The sequence below is a fragment of the Rhinatrema bivittatum genome, chromosome 15 (assembly GCF_901001135.1).
Source record: "Rhinatrema bivittatum chromosome 15, aRhiBiv1.1, whole genome shotgun sequence".
Taxonomy (NCBI): domain Eukaryota; kingdom Metazoa; phylum Chordata; class Amphibia; order Gymnophiona; family Rhinatrematidae; genus Rhinatrema; species Rhinatrema bivittatum.
In genome coordinates this window covers 9,988,996-10,010,867 of record NC_042629.1, presented here as the reverse complement: position 1 = coordinate 10,010,867, position 21,872 = coordinate 9,988,996, and the positions used below count along the sequence as shown (strand labels likewise).

At 42.2% G+C, this 21,872-nt stretch overlaps 1 pseudogene; it reads left to right on the top strand.

Moving 5' to 3' along the window:
* The first annotated feature begins 2,303 nt into the window (after positions 1–2,303).
* On the top strand, positions 2,304–7,430 carry LOC115077037 (annotated as a pseudogene).
* Positions 7,431–21,872: the final 14,442 nt, after the last annotated feature.

Here is a 21,872-nt window from a genome sequence, read left to right as displayed (position 1 = left end):
TTAAGGCAAATATTTTGTTGGCTAACAATACAACTGACAATGATATTCTGTAAGAAAAATGTGAAATTATTTTAAGCTCTTTTAATTGCTTGTACAACTCAGCAGAAGTTCCGTTCTTTGATTGTTCTCACTTGTTTACATTTAAAGTGCTCATCAAACTGATGGACCATGTAGCTCTGGAGTACAAAATTCTATTATTTTGTTAGTGCTTCCAGTTGGGAAAGCACAGCTCAGATGTTGTATTTTACATTTATAGGGACTCACTGCTCAAACTGTGGCTGACAACATTTTTTTTATAGCTCTTCAAGGGTGGGAAGGAGAGAATGTATAAATATATTAGAAAAGATAATTTTTTCACATTTATTAACTTTCAAAAGAAAAAAAATTGCATAATATATGGATTCAAGACAATGTTCTTTCATTACCACTTTGGCAGCTGACATTGTATTATGAAACCAAGATGGTACCAGGTCAGATACAGCATAAGCAGCAGTGGTAAAATCCTTCCTCCTACCACAACACATACACAGATTGCTCCATCACAGAGCAGGCAGCAGCAGTGCAACTCACCTGACACTGACATAAGGACTCCTTGGAGCAGGATTATTTAGCAGCTACCTTGAATGGTGGAGAGGGTAGCTACAGCCACTTGGAGGGGAGGGGAGGGCACGATCATTGTTCACACTAGCTCAAATCTTGACATTTCCCTAAGATTTCCAACTAAAAAGTCAGTTGTGCTAGAAAGCTTGTGTCACAGTCACCTATTCACTGACTGCTGACCTCCTATTTGCCAGCAAATAGTTTCCAGATGCTAAAATGTTTCAGTCATTACTAACCCTGATAGTATTCCACATTTTATTGCTATAATTCTATTAGTTAATTAATACAGATTAGCATTTTTATGAAATTTGTTTATTTATAAATTTTTCTATACTGTCATAGCACAGGCCGTCATAACGGTTCACAAACATAAGAAAATAAAAATTGATCTGTAAAACAATATAAAAATACAATAATAACAATAGTAATAAATTAGATAATAAAACACTGTAATAAAGAGAGAAAAAAGGTATAAAATTATTAACAACCAGCCTTCATATTTCTACTGGTAAAAGTAAGATAGAATAATAAAAATGAAAACACTAACAATTCCAGAAATAGTTATAAAAAACTATCATAAAACTATAAATCTGTGTTAGTTCTTGTTTAGTTCTAAGTGTGGTGTCCTCTCTTCAAGCACTACAAAAGGCAATGTCTGTAATCTACACACGCACTGATACAGGTACTCTTTGTAACCATTTTTCAATTCCTTTCCATTTTTTGTTTTATTGAATTATGAGATATGCGTGATAAACACCTCTATGTTGCATATGATTACAGATGTTTGGAGTTTCTTATAAAACAGCTATAAATCACAGAGGAAACAGTTTTGCCACTGAGAATCAGATGATCCCTGAATAAAGTTATCTCTTCTCTGCTGATGCTACAATGATATATTAATATATCTAGGAATAAAATGTTATGAATAGTGTTAAAACAGCAGTTAGATTTTTTACAAGAAAAACTGGACTGTTCTTGACCCCTTCCTGCCTGTCTTCCTCTTGGTCCCAACTACTATTTTCTTTTTGTTCTATTACATTTCTATTATTTTTATACTCAATACTTTCAGGTGCTATCCATGCTAAGTGTGACTAAGGCCAAGCAACTGAAGAGTGGATTTGAAGAATTTTAAAAACCAGAGGCAGGGAATTTTTAAGAAGACTTTCTAAAACATGAACAGTCTAATTGCAGCATGGGAACTCTTTCAGACAGGAGAGAGGCTGCTGGGTCCGCATCCATAGAGAAAGCTTCTACTACAAGGCCTTTTTGGTAGGAACTACTAAAATGCACCCTCCAATTTTGCATGAATAATATATCCCAACACAGGGTGACTGTTCCCAAAACTGGTCGCTTTACTTTAAAGAATGATTAGAAAAAGAATTTCAGAGGCAAGATGGCGGCATAGCAGGAGGCAGGAATGCTCGAGCTCCACGCTGAAAGTTGTTTTTTCCTGAAATTTAATATGCCTGCTAAAAGAAAGGGTAAGGTGAGGATTTATCCTACTGAATCCTTACCACCCATGACTCAGCTGGAAATAGACCGGTTCCTGTCTGCTTCAGTTAATCGAGGAACCGAAGAATCTGCTGAGAGCCCATGTGGAAGAGAGCATGGAGCTCTCCTGGAGGAGGTGTCCTTGAGCCCTGAACAACGTGAACCCCCAGCACAGCGTGATGCCGACGCCGAACTGAGCCCGGCGCAGACCGATGACGCGGCGAAAGCGTCGGGTGCAGGAAGGGGGAGAAGTTTCGGCTGAGGAGCGCGCTGCAACCTCCCAAAATGCCGTGGAAAGAGAGGAGCCCGGCGGGAGAGGAGGTGAGACTGGGCTGCAGATAACCGGAGTGGTGGAGGGAGAGAGTTTGTCTGCGGGGGATCGAGCCCAGATTACAGCAGAAACTGGAGGTAAGCCTGCGGTTAGTTTCTTAAAACCGCAGTCTATAACATTGGAAAGTCTCTGGGAGGTTATGGTGGGACTTGGAACCTCCATGAATAGATTAGAAAAAAAAATGGACTCTGTTGCTCAAAATTCCCAAGTGAAAGCAGAAGAAGTTAAAGAACAGATCACACAGATGTCTACTAGAATTGGCGTGACAGAAGATAAGATAAAAACGATTCAAGAAATAAATGGGACAATTATAAGAGAACAAATATCTTGCATTAGGAGATTGGAAGCTATGGAAAATAGCGCAAAACATCTAAATATTAGGATTTTAAATTTTCCTAAGATAGCGGGAGAAATCCCATTTACTACTCTAAAAAGATTTCTAAACGAGGTTCTCTCTTTTTCATCTGATCAATTACCGTCAATAAATTCTTGTTACTTTATTAATAGGAGAACCTTGGCTGTAGAAATTAACCAGGTAAATATTCCCGCTAATTTGACTAGCTTCCTTGAGAATTCAAGTTTGGATATTATAGAGAGGGGTACTCTCTTAGCATCTTTTATTTATAAGCAAGATGTTAATTTAATCATGAAATCTTATTTTAGGAAGTTTCCCTTGAATTTCTATGGTCAGCCAGTGAAATTGTTTCCAGATGTGGCTCAGGCCACTCAAATTAGGAGAAGAGAATTTCTTTCTTTTAGACAGAAAGCTATTGATTTGGGTTTTTCTTATGTTTTACGTTACCCATGTAAATGTATTCTAAAAAAAGGCAACAAAGTTTATATTTTCTTTCAGTTTGAACAGTTTAAGAAATTTGTGGAAGCCAGGTCACCAACTACTTCCTCCCCAATTCCGACCAATGTGTAATGGGTAAATAAATGTAGTAGCTGGAGTAATATGCTATGTTAATGCCCTTTAAAATTAATAATTGTTGTTTTTTCCTAAAATTCTCTTCTGAGTTTACATTCGCCTCTCCCTTCAAGTTTATCTTAAATGGTAACTATTGAAAATTTTGTAAAAACTAATTCTAGTCTATGCTGTATGGATAATGGCTGATTATGATTGTTGTTGAAATGTTTATGAAATAACAGCATATGTTATAGATATGATTTATGTCCTGTTATATAATGAGAAATTTGAATAAATAAAGAATTTAAAAAAAAGAAAAAAAAAAAAAAGAATTTCACAGAAGAAAAAACTTTTTACTACTAGATAGATGAACTTTCTCCCAGTTCATTTCTGCTGTTGCTCAACAGTACCAGAATAACCATGGTCAATATCTACTGGAGTCCCTGACAGATATTCAAACTCAAAATAATGATACAAAAATCTTTTTAGTACTGAGCGCTTTCCACTTCACTCCAGTTCCTCTATTAAAAAATAAAAATCTGGATAATGAGTATTACCTGGCCATCCAACACAATGTTACTATTGGAAGCTCCAATTTATTTGATTTATCTTCTCCTTTTTGGCACTTCAAAGCAGATTACATTCAGGTACTAGAGATGTGAATCGGAACCGGAATCGGTTCTGATTCCGGTTCCGATTCACATCGTGGGTTTTTTTTTTGTCCGGCCCGATCGGGTTTTTTTTTTATCGGCTGCGCCCGAGCCGATAAACAAAAAACCCACCCCGACCCTTTAAAACTAATCCCTTAGCTTCCCCGACCCTCCCAAAACTTTTTACAGGTACCTGGTGGTCCAGTGGGGGTGCGGGAGCGATCTCCCGCTCTCAGGCCGTCGGCTGCCACTAATAAAAATGGCGCCAATGGCCTTTGCCCTTACCATGTGACAGGGTATCCGTGCCATTGGCCGGCCCCTGTCACTGGATGGCCCACGCCATTTTTAAAGATGGCGTGGGCTATTCGTACTTCTCACTCTGAATGTCAAAGTGGCCCCTAATACTGAAAACACTATTTGCAAAAAGATGGCAAAGTGTGATATAACCATATCACACAGCTTAATGAAAAAGGTGTAGTTATTTCTGGTGTTAAAACTGTGCAATATGGCTTTGCAATTTGTGAAGCCAGCCCACTTGGACAGAAATCCCACCCCAAACCCCTCCCCCTTTTCTAAATTAGCATCACACCATGCATTACGGTGCTTTTCACATATGAAAACACCTTAACGCATGTGAAAAGCCCATAATGCTGCTTGGAAAATAACCCCCTAACCTTGTAAATAAGGTAATGGAGAGTAAAGTGATTTGCCTATGGACACAAGAAATGGCAGTGGGATTTAAACCTTGGTTTCACTGGGACCTAGCTTGCTGATTAAACCACTACACTATGACTCCACTGAGCTCCTATCTATCCCTTCCTAATAATATAGAAACATAGAAACATAGAAATGACGGCAGAAGAAGACCAAATGGCCCATCCAGTCTGCCCAGCAAGCCTCACACACTTTTTTCTCTCATACTTATCTGTTTCTCTTAGCTCTTGGTTCTATTTCCTTTCCACCCCCACCATTAATGTAAAAAGCAGTGATGGAGCTGCATCCAAGTGAATATCTAGCTGATAAGTTAGGGGTAGTAGGGGTAGTAACCGCCGCAATAAGCAAGCTACACCCATGCTTATTTGTTCTACTCAGACTATGTTATACAGCCCTTATTGGTTGTTTATCTTCTCCCCTGCCGTTGAAGCAGGGAGCTATGCTGGATATGCTTGAGTACCATCCTAGAGTTGTTAACATCTTAGGTGTCTATTGCTTTGGCTTTGTTTGTTTCCCAAGGTTTGTAAAAGTTCCTAAAAGGCTAGAGGATGGGAATAAATAAAAAAGCTTAACCGGTATGGAGCAGCAGTTACTACTCTTAAGAGAAACATGGGGTAACCTGCACATAGCGGCAGTTACTACCCTTAACAGAAAGCTTGGGGATAACCTGCACAGAGCGGCAGTTACTACCCTTAACAGAAAGCTTGGGGATAACCTGCACAGAGCGGCAGTTACTACCCTTAACAGAAAGCTTGGGGATAACCTGCACAGAGCGGCAGTTACTACCCTTAACAGAAAGCTTGGGGATAACCTGCACAGAGCGGCGGTTACTACCCTTAAGAGAAACATGGGGGTAACCTGCACAGGGCGGCAGTTACTACCCTTTAGAGAAACATGGGTATAACCTGCACAGAGCGGCGGTTACTACCCTTTAGAGAAACATGGGGGTAACCTGCACAGAGCGGTAGTTACTACCCTTTAGAGAAACATGGGGATAACCTGCACAGAGCGGCAGTTGCTACTCTTAAGAGAAACATGGGGGTAACCTGCACAGGGCGGCAGTTACTATCCTTAAGAGAAACATGGGGGTAACCTGCACAGGGCGGCAGTTACTATCCTTAAGAGAAACATGGGGGTAACCTGCACAGAGCGGCAGTTACTACCCTTAAGAGAAACATGGGGGTAACCTGCACAGGGCGGCAGTTACTATCCTTAAGAGAAACATGGGGGTAACCTGCACAGAGCGGCAGTTACTACCCTTTAGAGAAACATGGGGGTAACCTGCACAGAGCGGCAGTTACTATCCTTTAGAGAAACATGGGGGTAACCTGCATGGAGAGGCAGTTACTACCCTTTAGAGAAACATGGGGGTAACCTGCATGGAGAGGCAGTTACTACCCTTTAGAGAAACATGGGGTTAACCTGCACAGAGCGGCAGTTACTATCTTGGGAAGCTTGCTGGGCAGACTAGATGGACCACTTTGGTCTTTTTCTGCCATCATTACTATGTTACTATGCTACTATGTATGGGTCTTCTCTCAGATTTAGAGGAGTGTGAGGGTCTTTCTTACAATTTCTCGCTGGAAAGAGTCTCTCCTCCTCTCTTTACTACATCCTGTTGCTAGGTCTTCTTATGACTCCCTCTGTTGCTTTATAGGCACAAGGTATGTGCACATCAAGCCAAGAGAAGCCGTAGATTATACCACTTTTAGAAGATATGGCTTTAGTTAACTATTATTAAGCTAATGGGGCTATGAGCTTTACATATGAAATTAATTGTAGTGAGGACAATTTTCAAATTCTTTTACACATGTAACTAGCAATTTACCTGCATAAATCTGCTGTCTGAAAAATATGTGTTGTGATATGACGTGCAAACCTTTTAGGGGAAGTGTTCCCAGGGGTCTGCTTTAGGTGGATTTTAAAGTCTGCATGCATTATTATCCATTGATAATTTAACCAAACAGGTATGTGCTTTGGGCTTTGCCAGTGTCACGCTGCCACCTCATCCTGGACATGAGCCATGACTGTTCCATCACCATCTTCTCCCCTGTCAGGCACCTCTTCCGGGTGGAGTATATGCAGGAGGCCGTGAAGAAAAATGCCACTGAGCTTGGTGTATGAGGAAAACATAATTGTCCTTGGAGTTGAGAATAAACAGTAGCTAAACTCCAGGATAACAGAACAGCATGGAAGATCTGTGCCCTTGATGAAAATGTCTGCATGGCGTTTGCAGGCTTCATAGCCAATACCAAGATAGTTATAAGCAGAGCCTGTGTGGAATGGCCGAGTCACAGACTCACAGCGGAAGATCCTGTCACAGTGGAATACATCACATGCAACACTGCCAGCCTTAAGCAGCACTATATACAGAGTAATGGGCGCAGACCCTTTGGGATATCTGTCTTGATCGTAGGGTTTGACTGTGATGGGACTCTCAGGCTGTACTAGATGGATCCCTCTGGCATGCACCATCATGGAAAATTAATGCCATCGGCAGAGGAGCTGAATCAGTGCAAGAATTCCTGGAGAAAAATGAAACTATCAAAACAGATGATCTCTGTATTAAACTCATTATTAAGGGTCTTCTTGGAGATGTACAGTCAGGGAGTTAAGAACATAGAGCCAGTTGTCATGAGACAATGTCAACCATTTAAATGTGGAAGAAGTTGAGAAAGAAAAGGAAAAACAAGAAAAGAAGAAAACAGAAGATGACAGGATAGTTGCACTGTGGTGATTTTAGTAGGTTTTAGATTGGAGGCATTGTTTGATTCCACATAATATGGGCAAACAGGAATCATGGCCCCTCTCTCTTGGCTTCCTTTACAAAATTAGACCCAACCCTGAATAATACAACCAATAACTGAATGGTATGTCAAAAAGGCCACAGCTTTATTAACATAGTAATTCACCAGAGCTACCAAATGCCAAACACAATAACCCCCCCCCCCCCAAAAAAAAAAGGGTACATCCACCTGGCACCAGCAAGATGTTCCTCTCCACAGGCCACCTAGCCTGTAACCACCAGCAGCATTCCGTCGCTCATCTGGACCCCCATCACAGTCCAGCAAGGAGTCCCCTCCATGTGCCTGAACCCAATCACATGCATATACTCAGGATACACAGCTCAAAGTAACTTGCCACCTAACGGATTCCTAGATATTACCCCAAAAATTAACTATAGCTCTGGTAACTCCGCCACAGGGGGCAGAGTACTATTAAAGAAGCTGCCTAGACATCCAACTGCAAGACACACTCCAAGGCCTCCTGAATTACATTATTAAACAAAGCATTGCCAATTGCAGAAAGGAGCATGCCATCTCTACCATATAGACCCACACAAACATCCCAGGACCAAGCATGCATAAGATGCAGTCCATTAAGGGCACCCAACCAGGAACCAATCTGCCTTCTGAGCTTAGCCCTACTGTGACCCCAAATTTTTCAACCCATACAGACAGGCCTTGGAATGATATCTCACCAACACAAAACTGTGCCAAGCAACCAAGAATTCAAAACAGAAAAGTCCTTCCGAGCTGCATCCAAGAGTTAACGGCATGACCAATCACCCAGATCGTTGCTCCCAAGAAGAATTAGCAACACTGCAGGAGGTGGCCACTTGGTCAATAATGACCAAATAAATGACAGCAACTGATCCCAGCGCATATCCAGATGCCCGAGCCATCTCTCACACAACTCCTGAGCCAGACCAAGATGGGGACCATAAGGTCGCTTCAAAGCCCAACGATGGGCCCAGACCACAGTAGAGTGTTCGATAATCCAAACACTCTGTTCACACTGACTTGCACCTGAAAAACAAGAAAATGAATGCTGCAAACAAACCAAATGAAATTTCCACAGTCCCAGTTAAGACTTATCCCTTTGCACATAAGGGTAGATTTTCAAAAAGCTACATGCGTAAAAAAATGGGAGTTATGTGTGTGGCTATGCCTTGCGCGCACATGCACATTTTCAAAGGGGCCCAGCCACGTGCATAATCCCTCTTTGAAGGGGCGGGCCTGGGGGGCGTGTTCTGGGTGGGGAGGGGCGGGTCGGGGGGGTGGGCTGGGGCAGCGCCATTCATCACTCTGCCGGCGCGCACAACTTACTTCAGGTCGGGCCCTGAAGTAAGTTGGAAAACAAGAGAAAAACCCCAAAAAGGTAGGATTTAGGGGTTGGGGAGGAGAGAGGCAGGGGAGGTTAGGGGGTAGGGAAGTTCCCTTCCAGTCCACTCCTTAATTGGAGTGGACTGGTGGGAAGCCTGGGATGCGTCGTCATGTGAAATTAGCATAAGCCTACCCTCTTACACGTGACGCCTGCACATACGCGTGCGGATTACAAAATCCGGTATGCATGTGCGCGCGGCCCAATGATTTTATAACATGTGTGCGCATGTTATAAAATCAGCTTGTCTATGTGTGCATGTGTGTAATTCTTTAAAAATCTACCCCATAGGATGCAAACGCCCCAGACTTCCAGTGACCTATGCGATGGATTACACCGTCAGAAAATCCCAAATCTGCCCCTATACGAAAGGAATGAGTCCCGTACTTACCACCCCCTAGCCCAAGTGCCCCCACCACTTTCTGCAACACCATAGCAAATTGGCACCTGATAAGAGGGGAGCCATCAGCATGTACCAAAAAGGGGTACCCCCAAATGGACGCACAAGCAAGTACACTTGGACATTAGAGACAGAGCAAGTCCGCAACCCTGGAACTGCAGACAAGACAAGATCCCTTCCCCACCTGATCCGTCTTAGACCAGCGTATTTTCAAATGCACCCTGTCACCTTCCAAATAAACAAACATACTCAGCCTGCAAGCCAGAGTGATCACTACATGTTCCATCTTGATCCACCGACTCCCTAAATGCCCCCAAAAAAACCAGCACGAAAGAAGTCCAAAACAAACAAGCTTCAAAAGGGGAAAAACATATGTCAAGAAGACACTCCCACATTTACAGCAATAAATTATGTGTGATGGGCAGCTTACCATTAACAGATGGAGACAAATCCCTCAACTAACCTGCCATCAAGCACTTAACGATGCAACTGTTAGATGGATTACCCCAACCATGAGCCTTGATAAGGAAAGACAAACCCGAAATATAAGCCACCACCGAAGACCTAGTTAAACCCTGCTTCTTAGATGAAGTGACATAATCGGACATCAACTCCTCAGAAACTGGCTCCCAGGGCCAACCATGAGCAAACAAAAATTGTAGCACCTTAGAACACCCACTGGTGTAAGAAGACCACGCCGAAGTTGCCACTGATGCCCTCAACAATTTCCATGCCTAGGGATTCCGTAATGCCAAAGGAAATCGGGAATCATTTCTCCATCTTTCTCCACATTCGGTGCCAGCTTTCAAAACAAATCCCACTTGGAAAAAGAAAGAGAGTCGGCAATTTTATTATCAACCCCAGGGACATGACGAGCTAAAGCCGCCAAGTTCAACTGCAAGCAGCGCAAAACAAACTCACTCAATAAATCAGCCACTAGAACACACTTAGTTGACAATTTATTTATGACCTGTATGAAGGGGCGGCATCACCAGATATAGACCCTTATACCAGCCCCCTGGGATCACACCCCATTCTCTTGGTGCACTGGGGTACCACTAATCAGGATGCACTGGTATCCTGCATTATTCAAGGTTCAAATCCCAACCACTGTGCCATCCCTGCCTAACCCCAGCCTCACACAGGAGGAGCCAAGCCTGGTGCCCACATTATCATGGGCATCCAGAGACCTGGCTCCGCCCGCCCTCCACAATAAACCTGACTTTTTAAAAGGTGGAAAAAAAACAGAAAGAAAACGTAGCCAAACAAAAGCTGGTGCAAAAGCCCACAGGTTCCTTCTACCCATGGCATGTTCTTCCTTTTTGAAAATTCTTGGAAAGTTGACAGGTGAAAAGTAACCACACTGTTCCTCAGCTGACAGTCTGAAAACTGCCCACACATGACTATAAAAAGATGAGATCTAGGAATAAGACCAAAAGAGGAAGCCATATTGCTTGGGCACTGGCAATCAGTAGTTTCAGCAATCTAATGCTCTTACTTTACTGTGTTGATGATCAGTTTTGAGTTTCAGACAAAAGAAAATGATAAAAATCTGCACTCTTGCAATAGTTGATGTGGACATTGAAAGGTCAGGCAGAGGTTGCACAGGGCTTTTTGTATCCGATCCTGTGAAATTTTCTACAAGTGCCTGTGGCATGAAAATCTGCCTTAGCAGAGTGTGGTGCCTTCATCAACCTTTTGTAGGGCAGAGAAGATAACGAGCACATAATGGAAATGGAGTAATTATGCAACGCCATTAACAAAAAGGAAAACTCATGAAACCACTTTTGGCAGGATAGTTTAAGAAGAATTGAGAACATTTTAGTTCCGTTCACAATCTTGACTTGAAGCAAGATGGAAATTCAGGTAGAAGTGAAAGTTTCTAAATGAAATGGAAGATTAAAATCTTAGAGCTAAGTCTACGTTTAAATCTCAATTGCCTCTGCAGAAAGCACTGCAGGATGGAAGAGACTCTCTTGTTAACAGGGGCAGAGCTGACTGGGCAGCAGGGTCTCTCTGTTCAGAATCCATTAATGAGGCTGTATCCAGGCAGCCCCTCTCAAAGGAAACTCTGCACGACCACTAATGCAATTTCTAAAATGACTCCGTTTGTCAAAAGCTTATGCAAGATTTAATTTATTACGGAGATAAAAGAAAATCTGTTATAGGGCAAATCCATTTTTTCTAACTCTAAGGAAGTGAAAGAAGACAACATAATGGCAGCATTTATTGAAACACAGAACAGTGAGCCCATTGTGAAAACTGAATGGATTTTGTTGCCATCACTGAGTTACATAAGAAGTGAGCATTTTTTGAAATGTGCTTCCAGCATCATGTGTATGCTGGCAACTTACAGTATCTTCTGCTTATGTGTGCCTCAGTCTCAAAAAGCACAGAGATCTGCATGTGCCTTGCATCAATTAAAACATGGTAATATAGCTCATTCTTAATGAGGAGGCAGCACAGGTTAAACGAGGAGGGGAGGATCAGATTGGAGGCTCAACTATTCATGTGGTACCTGCAGCTGCGTAGTCTGATGCTCATTCCCGCCTCTGCTCAAATGGGAAAACCATCTTCTGATCTGATTCTGGGCCAGATGTAGGCAGAGGAGCAGAGGTCACTCCCAGAAATCAGACAGCAGCATGGGGAGTCCCAGTTTTTGGGTGCCTTTAGAATCTGGTGCCCTAGACATGAGCCTGTGTTGCCTGTGCCTAAATCTGGTCCTGATGTTATTTGTTTGTTTCTTGCTCTCTCTTTTGAGACACAAAAGGCTTATTTTCTTGATTTTTTTCAGTCAGAATCCTGTTTTGCTCTCATTTTTTTTCACTAGGCGAAATTATTGGCTGAAATCCTGCAAGTTTTCTCTAGCTTTCAACTACCAGAAATAAATAACATATTTCTCTCTTCTAAGGCAGTTTCCCAACCTTTTCAAGTGTAAAGCATACCGACATTAACAAAACTATTGTGTGGCATACCACCCTCCTCGGGCGGCAGTGTGGACATGGAGAAGACTCATATGGTTAAAACAAGAGCTAGAGAGGCACCAAAAGCCCCAGCAAAATTTTAAATTAAAGAAGAGAAGGGACAGAGACACGCATGAACTTGTCTCAATGGGCCAGTTCCCTCAATATACAAGTGCAGGAGAAGGGCATCCAAGACATGATAATGGCAGCTGTGCTCCAAATGTTCAGACTGAGCCACATCCAGTGCTCGCTGCATGCTCTCAGCCTGAGGATCAGGCAGAGGCTGCAAGGACTCCCAAGAGAAAGCTGCCACACGCCAGGGTTCATGCTGTAGTTAGGAAGCAGAGGCATGCGTGGTCACACGTGTTCTCAGAAAGGGGCCCTACATGCTGTGAGGTGCTAAGAGCAGAGCCCAGGTGCCGGTCTGGATCTGAGCATCAGGCTTGCTGGCTGGAAAACACTGCTCTGAGGAATCTTTGGCTTTTCCTCTGCTAAAATAATCATCTGTGTTTTTATCTCTCTCCCACTTCCTGTATTTTCAAACGCTCACCTCCTTGGTTCTCCTCTGCACATCACCACAGTTGTTAGAAGAGCTTTTTCTGCATCAGCCCCTGAAATCTGAACAAATCTTTCCCTCTCTCTCTGGTGATTGATTCTATGACTTCCATTTGGAAAAAAAAAGGGGGGGGGGGAGGGGGATTAGATACAGATGATAGCTAAAGCTGTGCTCTCATTTTTATAGTCTGGGGTACTGATACGCAGACATTAGGGAAAAAAACACAGTCCAAAAGCAAAGCACGTTCAAGCAGCATTAGCTGAATTATCAGGAAGGCTTCTCACCTTGAATAAATGTTGCTAGCAGTAATTTTGTTATGGGTTTGACACTTGCTTGGTTTTGATTGTAAATATTACTAACTTTAACATAAGGCTTGTGGTAATTGGCATGGAGCAGCAGTTACTACCCGTAACAGAAGGCATGGGGGTAACCTGCACGGAGCGGCAGTTACAACCATAGAAACTTGCTGGGCAGACTGGATGGAACAGATGGTCTTCTTCTGCTGTCATTACGACTCTTTTTAATTTTTAACTGAGTTTTTGCTGATTGTGTCTGAAGAAGGGCCTTAAGTTCTACCAGAAACTTTCTTAGCATTACAGAAGAATCAGGTCTACCTAACCACTTGAAAGTCACAGAAAAATAATTAGCTGGAATTTTGGCAAGACCTGCTCTTTACCGGAATATAAGAATCCTTGAAGTCCTTAAATGGCAGTCACAGAATGGATTTATTTTATTTTCAATAAACATACCACTTAGATTTATGAACCTTAGGAGACCTTTTTTGAAGTGTACTTTCCACATTTTTATGTATCTGCTGTCCATGTACAAATACTGAAACACTCAGTGTGGCGATGCCTAGAATTCTGGGACAATTGCTATTGAGCTGCATTTGGAAAACCTCAAGAAGATTTAACAATTGTGTATCTCCATTGCAGTCTAACGCTGATAAATCTCTCTTCTGATCTGTCCTTATCTACAATGGAGATGCGAGGATTTCAGGATTATGTGGCATTTTAAAGGAAACCTTATTTTTGTTTGGTTGTACATTCATTCCCTTGTAACCCTCTTAGTCTTCACTGTAATGCAGCTGATGAAAATCTGTACTCCATAGCCTGACATATTCCTGCAAGATTTTTAATTCTTCTGTATTATCTAATTAATCCTTAGTTTTATATTTATACATTTTAGTTGGGAAATGACTGATCTAAATCCATCTTTATTAACCCAAGACAAATGTATTACCTAGTAATAGGTTGAAAGGGGGCAAAGGTCTTTGCTGTCATGGACATTGTTAGTTTAGCCAAAAGCCAATTCACAGGCTTGAGGATGAAGAGGAGTTTGATCCTCAAAAGCTTTTTCAGCTTATCAGTTGCTTTGGTTTGAGTGCAGAACTTATGTCTGGCAGCAGCAGACTGTACAGTGCAGCCTTTGCAATGCCCTTCTGAGTCAGGGCAGTCAGATTCCTCCCTAGGTTTCCACCTTGCATGATCCCTTCTGTCCCCAACCATGTCCTTCTACACCACAGAAGACGTGTGAATAAAGAGACACTCCTGTCAGTTCTTTCTATTCTCCTTTTACCTCCTCTCCTCTTCGTTCAGCACTGACATACAACCCCAATGAGTCTGGCTTACTCGTATACCCCATCAGGTGAATTTTAAAAGCCCTATGCATGCCCAAACGGGAAACACACACATGTCTTGGGCCGGTGAGTACTGCGTGGATTTTAAGAAGTGCCTGAGTACGCGCGTATCTCCCAGTACGTGCACAAATCAAGAAGTTACAAAGGAGTATGTTGTGGGTGTGGTCTAGATGGAGCATGGGCGGGGGCATAGGCATTCTGGGAAGGTCACAAACATGCTCCAGGGTCCGCTACCATGTAACTTTACTTCTGCTATGGATGGTCTGTAGGTGTTAAAAAAAAATATCAGGTCTGGTCAGTGGGGTTTGAAGGGTCGGGGCTATTAGGGTAACTTGGAGGCTATCTAGCTAGGGGGGTAGGAAGTCCTATCCTTTTACCGGGGTGAATTGGGAACGAACTGGGGAAAGGGGTATTTGCGTTGGCGCGCGTGCCTAGCAGAATCCCCCCACTTATCCGGTAGAGATGGTGTTTGCACACACATGCATCCATATAAAATCGTGCCAACAAGTATGCATGTACTACCGATTTTCAAACATAGACACATATACGCACATATGGTATAAAATGTCCGTGTCAATTTGTGCTAGCCACGGCTCTTTGAAACTTAATGTCTATGGAGGCAAAGAGGGAGAGCCAACCAAGCATGCTCACTTTAGCTGATCACACTATTGAACTTCTCCTCAGTAAGTAACATGCTCCTGCTATAAGCTCACTGCTTCACTTATTAAGTAGCATTTTAACATGAATTTTTTTTTTTGGCAGGGCACAAAACACTTTTTTAAGTGCAAATTTTATTGCATACATTTGCAGGTTAAGAGGGTGGTTTATTCCTTAGCTTCTAGACTGATATTCTTCATTTGCTGGGCTTAATCTGAACATTTCTTCTTGTCTGACCAGAGAACTAAGGACGCTAAATTATTAATAAGATAATAACCCTCTTTTCTGAGTTGGGTTATAAAACTGCCCTGTATCAGCCCACACATTCCCCTCTCAAATAGGTTTTCTGTATATTTTAATGGGATGGGAATGTGTCCTGCATAACTGGAACTTTGTTAAGGGGGTTCAGACATTGGTCTCCATTTACCCATCCCTGATATTTCTATTCTTACTGTAATGCTCCATCCATTCTGGGGAGATTTGTTTTCGGTTTTCATTGCTTTACATTACAACTTGTCATATTCTTTTTTTCTCTTGTTCTATAAAGTATTGCTTTAACACGTTTTAATGCAATTCCATGTAAGGATATTTCATTTCTCACACTGGCTCAGGTTTTCTGCTGTCTGCGGAAAGTAATGCTTCAATATTTAAATCATTTTCTGGCCTTTGGGTTTATATTCAATATTTTGCTGTTATTGCTGTTTCACCAACAAACTTCATTTCTCCAGTTCTGATTTTATATCCTTCACTACTCTTTTGTCATGTTGCAGTTTCTCAGCCATAAACTTGCACATGTTGATGGTATTTAGAAGTTACAGTTGTATATATATTTTGAGAAAAAAAATCATTACCTCCGACCTGATCCTTAGTGGGATTGCACCTTTTGTATTGGGTGCAGTTCTAGTTGCCCCTTCTCAGAACTCTAAAAGGGCAGCAAAAATGATAAAGGGGATGGAAAAGCTGCCTTGTGATGAAAGGCTGACCACATTAGGGCTCTTCAGCTCAGAGAAGAAATGCCAAAAAGGAATAAGATAGAGGTTTATAAAATCATGACTAGGGTGGAACAGGCAAATAGGGGACAGGTAGCCGATTTAAAATAAATTACAGACAGTATTTTTGTCACGTAATGCATAAACAAGATGTGGAATTTCCTGCTAGAAGATATGATCAAGGCATCTAGTATAGCAGGGTTTAAAGAGCTTTGGACAAGTTCCAGAAGGAAAAGATTTGGAAAAGCCATCACTTACCCTAGAAGTGAGCAACAATAAATGGATCTACTCTTTGGGATCTGCAGGGAACTTCTGACCCAGATTGGCCATTGTCAGACAGGATGCTGGGCTCAGTTGACCTTTGGTCTGACTCAGCATGCGCTTCTTATGTTAATTTATTTTTAAATCCTGCTTGTCTTAACATCTTTATATGTGTTTTCAAACTAAAACTCCCATGAAAGGCTGAAGGATGGCTCTAAAGTGATTCAGATTGCTTGAAATTTTGATGTGCTCATTAACCCTTCACTGTGCACAATTATCCTTCAAATATTTACCATGTCCTCTCTATGGAAATGATCCCTAAAATATTTACTTGCATGGAATATATTAATTTATATCGAATTTCGATTCGATTTCTTGCTACATATCAAAAAATCCCTGAGTGGGTTACAATGAGAAATAATACATACAATATAATTAAAATTGCATCCATATAAACAATATAGCAAAAACAGTGTCAACATAATAATATAAAAATACCCTCCCCATCCGACCCAACAATCTACCTCGGACCTAGTCTCCACATCCAGTTTTTCCCATCCCCTTCCCAACCACTTCAATCATTCCCAATCCCTCCCACAATGTTATTTCTCCCTATCGACCCTCTCTCCTTGATATATTCACTCCTTAGTTCTTAACTTATAGCTTCCACTTTTCTCTGCCATCTCTCACCCCTTTATTTACCTACTTCCTTATGTAAAAATTTGTTGGAAAAAAACAAATTTTGACCTTTCTTGGAAGGTCATAAAATTCAGTACCAAACTAAATCTTCAACAATGCCAGGGTTCCATAAATTTGGTCCAAAACAAGAGAGAGTCAATTTTTATGTGCATGTAAACTGTACCTCCAGGAATCCCAGCACTACCAATAGAGGGATGATCACAATGATCTCTGGGGCTCTTAAGAAGAAAATAGGTCTGCTAAATAAAGTGGTTTAGCTCGATACAAATATTTAAAGACTAATACCACATGAAACTTGTAGAATCTTAGAGACATAGAGCCACTCAAGAGTTTCTAAATTGATGAGGCATCACACATACTTAAAAGATTTATAATCTACATAAATCCGAATAGAGCAAGGTAAAGTATTATGTTCATAAAAATAACAAAAACACACAGCAACAAAAAACAACTGAGCAATAAGACGACAAGCCTACTAACTTAAAATTCATACAAATCATTCAATTGAAAAAGTCCTTTTCTTGGTTTAAACAAGGTATAGCAGGAGGGACATGCAACAGGGCACTGTGGGAAGACCTAAATCCATTTTAACATAAGTACTAAATCTACAAGAAGCCGCAAAGTGGTACTTCAAAGCATCTACAGAATAAGTAGTCAAAACCTGCCTCCTTTTCTGCAGCAATAAGCCCGGATGCTTGGAGAGTGATTTGAAAAAAAAAAATCATCTAAAGGCTTTTGTATATTTCCCATCTGTTCTTAGCTATAACATAGGACTGTGAGTTTCCAAGCTCACATGCTAAGGTAGGTTAATAAGAGCACTAAAATTGGGTTATCACTGGTTGACGTTCTTGTCTCTACTTGCTTGGAAGTTGATCAGTGATAGAGACACAACCAATCAGACTTTACTTCCAACAGCTCCTCCATAATCGTTCAATAAGGGGTAGCTTTTAAAAGGTACGTAAGTGCGTCCATGTGTGTGCGCTTCCCGGAACGCACAAATGGACACGCTGATTTTATAACATGCGCTCGCACGCACGCATGTTATAAAATCCCAAGGCCGCGCGCACGTGTGCTGGATTTTATAATCCACGCGTGAATATGCAGGTGGTGCGCACAGAGGGGCCTAATTTTGTAAAAGTATGCACGACAACAAAATTGGGCCTTCCCCATTCCCTAACCCCCTACCTAAACCCCCTTCCCCTCTCCTCCCCACCCCCTAAACCCTTCCTTTTTGTTTTATTTTTCTTTGTTTTTCAATTTACTTCAGCTCCTGAGCTGAAGTAATTTACAAGTGCCGGCCAACTGCTGGCGTTCACTTCCCTGGGACAGTGGCTAATGGCTTCTGTCCCAGTCGGCCTCCGGCCCACCCCGCCCTTCCCTGCTCACCGGCCCACCTCCTTTTCGGGGCCTGGCAATTATGCACATTATGGGGTAGATTTTTAAAGTTATGCGCGGGCGTAGATTTGTTTGCGCAGCCCGGCGCGAACAAATCTATGCCTGATTTTATAACATGCGCGCGCTGCCGTGCGCATGTTATAAAATCCAGGGTCGGCGCGCGCAGGGGGGTGCACAATTGTGCAACCTGCATGCGCTGAGCCGAGCAGCCTGCCTCCGTTCCCTCCGAGGCGCCGCCGAAATCGGAGCGGCCTCGGAGGGAACTTTCCTTCCGCCCCCCCCCCCGCACCTTCCCCTCCCTTCCCCTGCCTAACCCACCCCCCAGTCCTAACTAAATCCCCCCCTACCTTTCTTAAGAAAGTTACGCCTGCCCGAGGCCTATGCAACATAGGTGCGCAGGGCTTTTAAAATCTGCCCCGTTACGCGCGTGGCACCGCCCTTTTGAAAATGCGCATGGTGTGCGCAGGGCCCGGCCACACACATATGTGACAATATTTGCGCGCGTGGCTGATTTAAAATTCAGCCGTAAGTGTGTGGACAACCATTAGACTAAATTGTTCCAAAGCAGAAGTGGGCAAGGTGCTGGGGCAGAAGTTACCAGCAGATGCTATATCATGAAGGCAGCTTCATGAGCCTGTGCATATTTCTATAATTCACAGACCTGAATTTGAGTCTTCTGGCCAGTCCCTGGGGATTTTTACTATGAAGTAAAAATGCGCGCACACGGACGCAGTGATTTTATAACATATGCGTATATATGCACGTATATGCGTGCCTGTTAGAAAATCGGCTATACGAACATACGATTTTATATTGACGTGCGCATCTGTGTGAATATGGTGACTCGAGCGCGTAAGTGGGGGGAATTTTAGGAGCTACATTGGCTGACACAATTACCTGATTCCCCAGTTTGTTCCCAGATTGGCCCTGTAAAGGAAAGAACTTCCTAAACCCCCTCGCCAACTTGTTTTCCTTTTACCCTATTAGCCTGAGCCTTAAAACTCTGCTGACTAGCCTCGTTATTTTTGTTCCATAACTTACACGCTTGTCCATAGCAGAAGTATGCAGTAGGGGTCCCTGTCGTGGAGTTGTGCGTTTAAACACTTACAAACTTCATGGTACAGTTATGGCCCACCCATGTCCCACCCAGACCATGCCTACACCCCGCCCCCTTAGTTCAAAAAAAATGTTATGCGTGTACCAGGAGATGTGAGAACCCATGCAGGTTTTTAAATCCTCATGCCGCGTTGAGTCATGTGAATGTCTCCCGGCTTCAGTGCGCATAGGGGATGTCACCACACTGGTTGAATGCTTACAAACCATTACTGCTGCAGGAAGAAAGGATGTCTATGCAATATCAGCAAGTCCATCAGTTTGTCAGAGTCTTACTGTTGGTTAATACTTATGATAAATTGTGTCCTATCTTTATTCTGTACTTCTGTTTGATAAAACAAAATATGAACAAGTGTATTAGGATGGGAGCTTGAGACAGACCTGCCTTGCTAGATCTCATACACATTAATGCAATTAGACCAATGCTGAAAATTCATTCACAAAGAAAATAATTTTATCAGCCTTCAAATATCTTGACATTAGTCACTTGTATTATGTGTTTGTGTCTGCAGAACATTTTGTTGTGATTAACATCTTGGCTTTAAAAATAAACAGTAGGAAAAGGACAAAACACTTGTCAAAAGATAATTTTCAAATGCAAAGGATGGGCTGGGCGAGCTGGTGAAGCAGTTGGTTTTCTCTTCTCATTTCTGACGCTGCCATGGTGACAGTATATCCCCGAGGACAGCGACTTTGCCAGCTATGAATGATGAGCAGTGCGGTCAACTCCTTTGTAAGGGATAGTGAAATGCAACTGAACTTCATGTTGCAATAAACCTCAGTATTACACTGCCCTTTCCCTCAATAACACACTGCTGTTTTCTTCAATCGTATATCGCCCTGTCCCTCAGCATCACACCCTGTCCTTCAGTTCTATTTTATAATGCATCTCACGTACAGACTCCAGTGCATCTTGTTCCAGCAGACCCACCTGGATCCACCATTTCAGCATCCTCCCCCTACCCTCTTATCCCATTTGTGGGGATTGAAATAAATTAGGAGCAATCCCCAGCCGTTCCTATCCTGTTGATGCCATAATTTAAGGTCAGTGACTGGTGAGCCTGACTTCAGTGTTGGGAAACAATTGTGGAAACTGTTATAAAAAATAAAATCACAAAACATTTAGATAGACATGGTTTGATGGGACACAGCCAGCATGGATTTGCTCAAGGGAAGTCTTGCCTCACAAATCTACATTTTTTTGAAGGAGTGAATAAACATGTGAACAAAGGTGAACTGGTAGATGTGGTGTATTTGGATTTTCAGAAGTCGTTCAACAAAGTCCTGCATGAGATACTTCAGTTTTCATAGTGGAAAAAGGTAACCAGTGGAGTGCCTCAGGGATCTGTACTTGGACCGGTGCTTTTTAGTATATTTATAAATGACCTGGAAAGCAATATGATGTGTGAGGTTATCAAATTTTTGGCTGATACAAAATTATGTAGAGTAGTTAATCTCAAGCAGATTGTGATAAACTGGGCTTCCATATGGCAGATGAAATTTAATGTGGACAAGTGCAGGGTGATGCATATAGGGAAAAATAATCCTTGCTGTAGTTACACAATGTTAGGTTCCATATTAGGAGGAGCTACCACCCAGGAAAGAGATCTAGGTGTCATAGTGGATAATACATTGACATCGTTGGCTCAGTGTGCTGTGGTGGTCAAAAAAGCAGAATGTTAGGAATTATTAAGAAGGGAATGGCAAATCAAACAATGGATGCCATAATGCCTCTGTATCACTCCATGGTGAGACCGCATATTTAATACTGTGTGCAATTCTGGTCACTGCATCTCAAAAAGGTATAGTTGGAAAAAGTCCAGAGAAGGGTGATCAAAATGATAAGGGGCATGGAATGGTTGCCCTATGAGGAAAGGCTAAGGAAGTTAGGGCTGTTTAGTTTGAAGAAGAGACTACTGAGGGGAGATATGATTGATGTCTAAAAAATCATGAAAGGACTTGAACAGGTTAATGTCAGTTATTTACTCGCTCAGGACTAGGGGGCACTCCTTGAAGTTAGCAAGTAGCTCATTTAAAACAAATCGAAGAAAATTATTTTTCACTCAGCGCATAGTTAAGCTCTGGAATTCATTGCCAGAAGATGTGGTTATGGCAGTTAGTGTAACTGAGTTTAAAAAAGGTTTGGATAAGTTCCTAGAAGACAAATCCATAAACTGCTGTTGATTAATAAGCAATAGTAGCTTGAGATCTATTTAATGTTTGGGTACTTGCCAGTACTTTTGACTTGGATTGGTCACTGTTGGAAACAGGATGCTGGGCTTGATGGACCCTTGGTCTGACCCAGTATGGCATGTTCTTATGTTCTTATGTGCCATTTTGGAG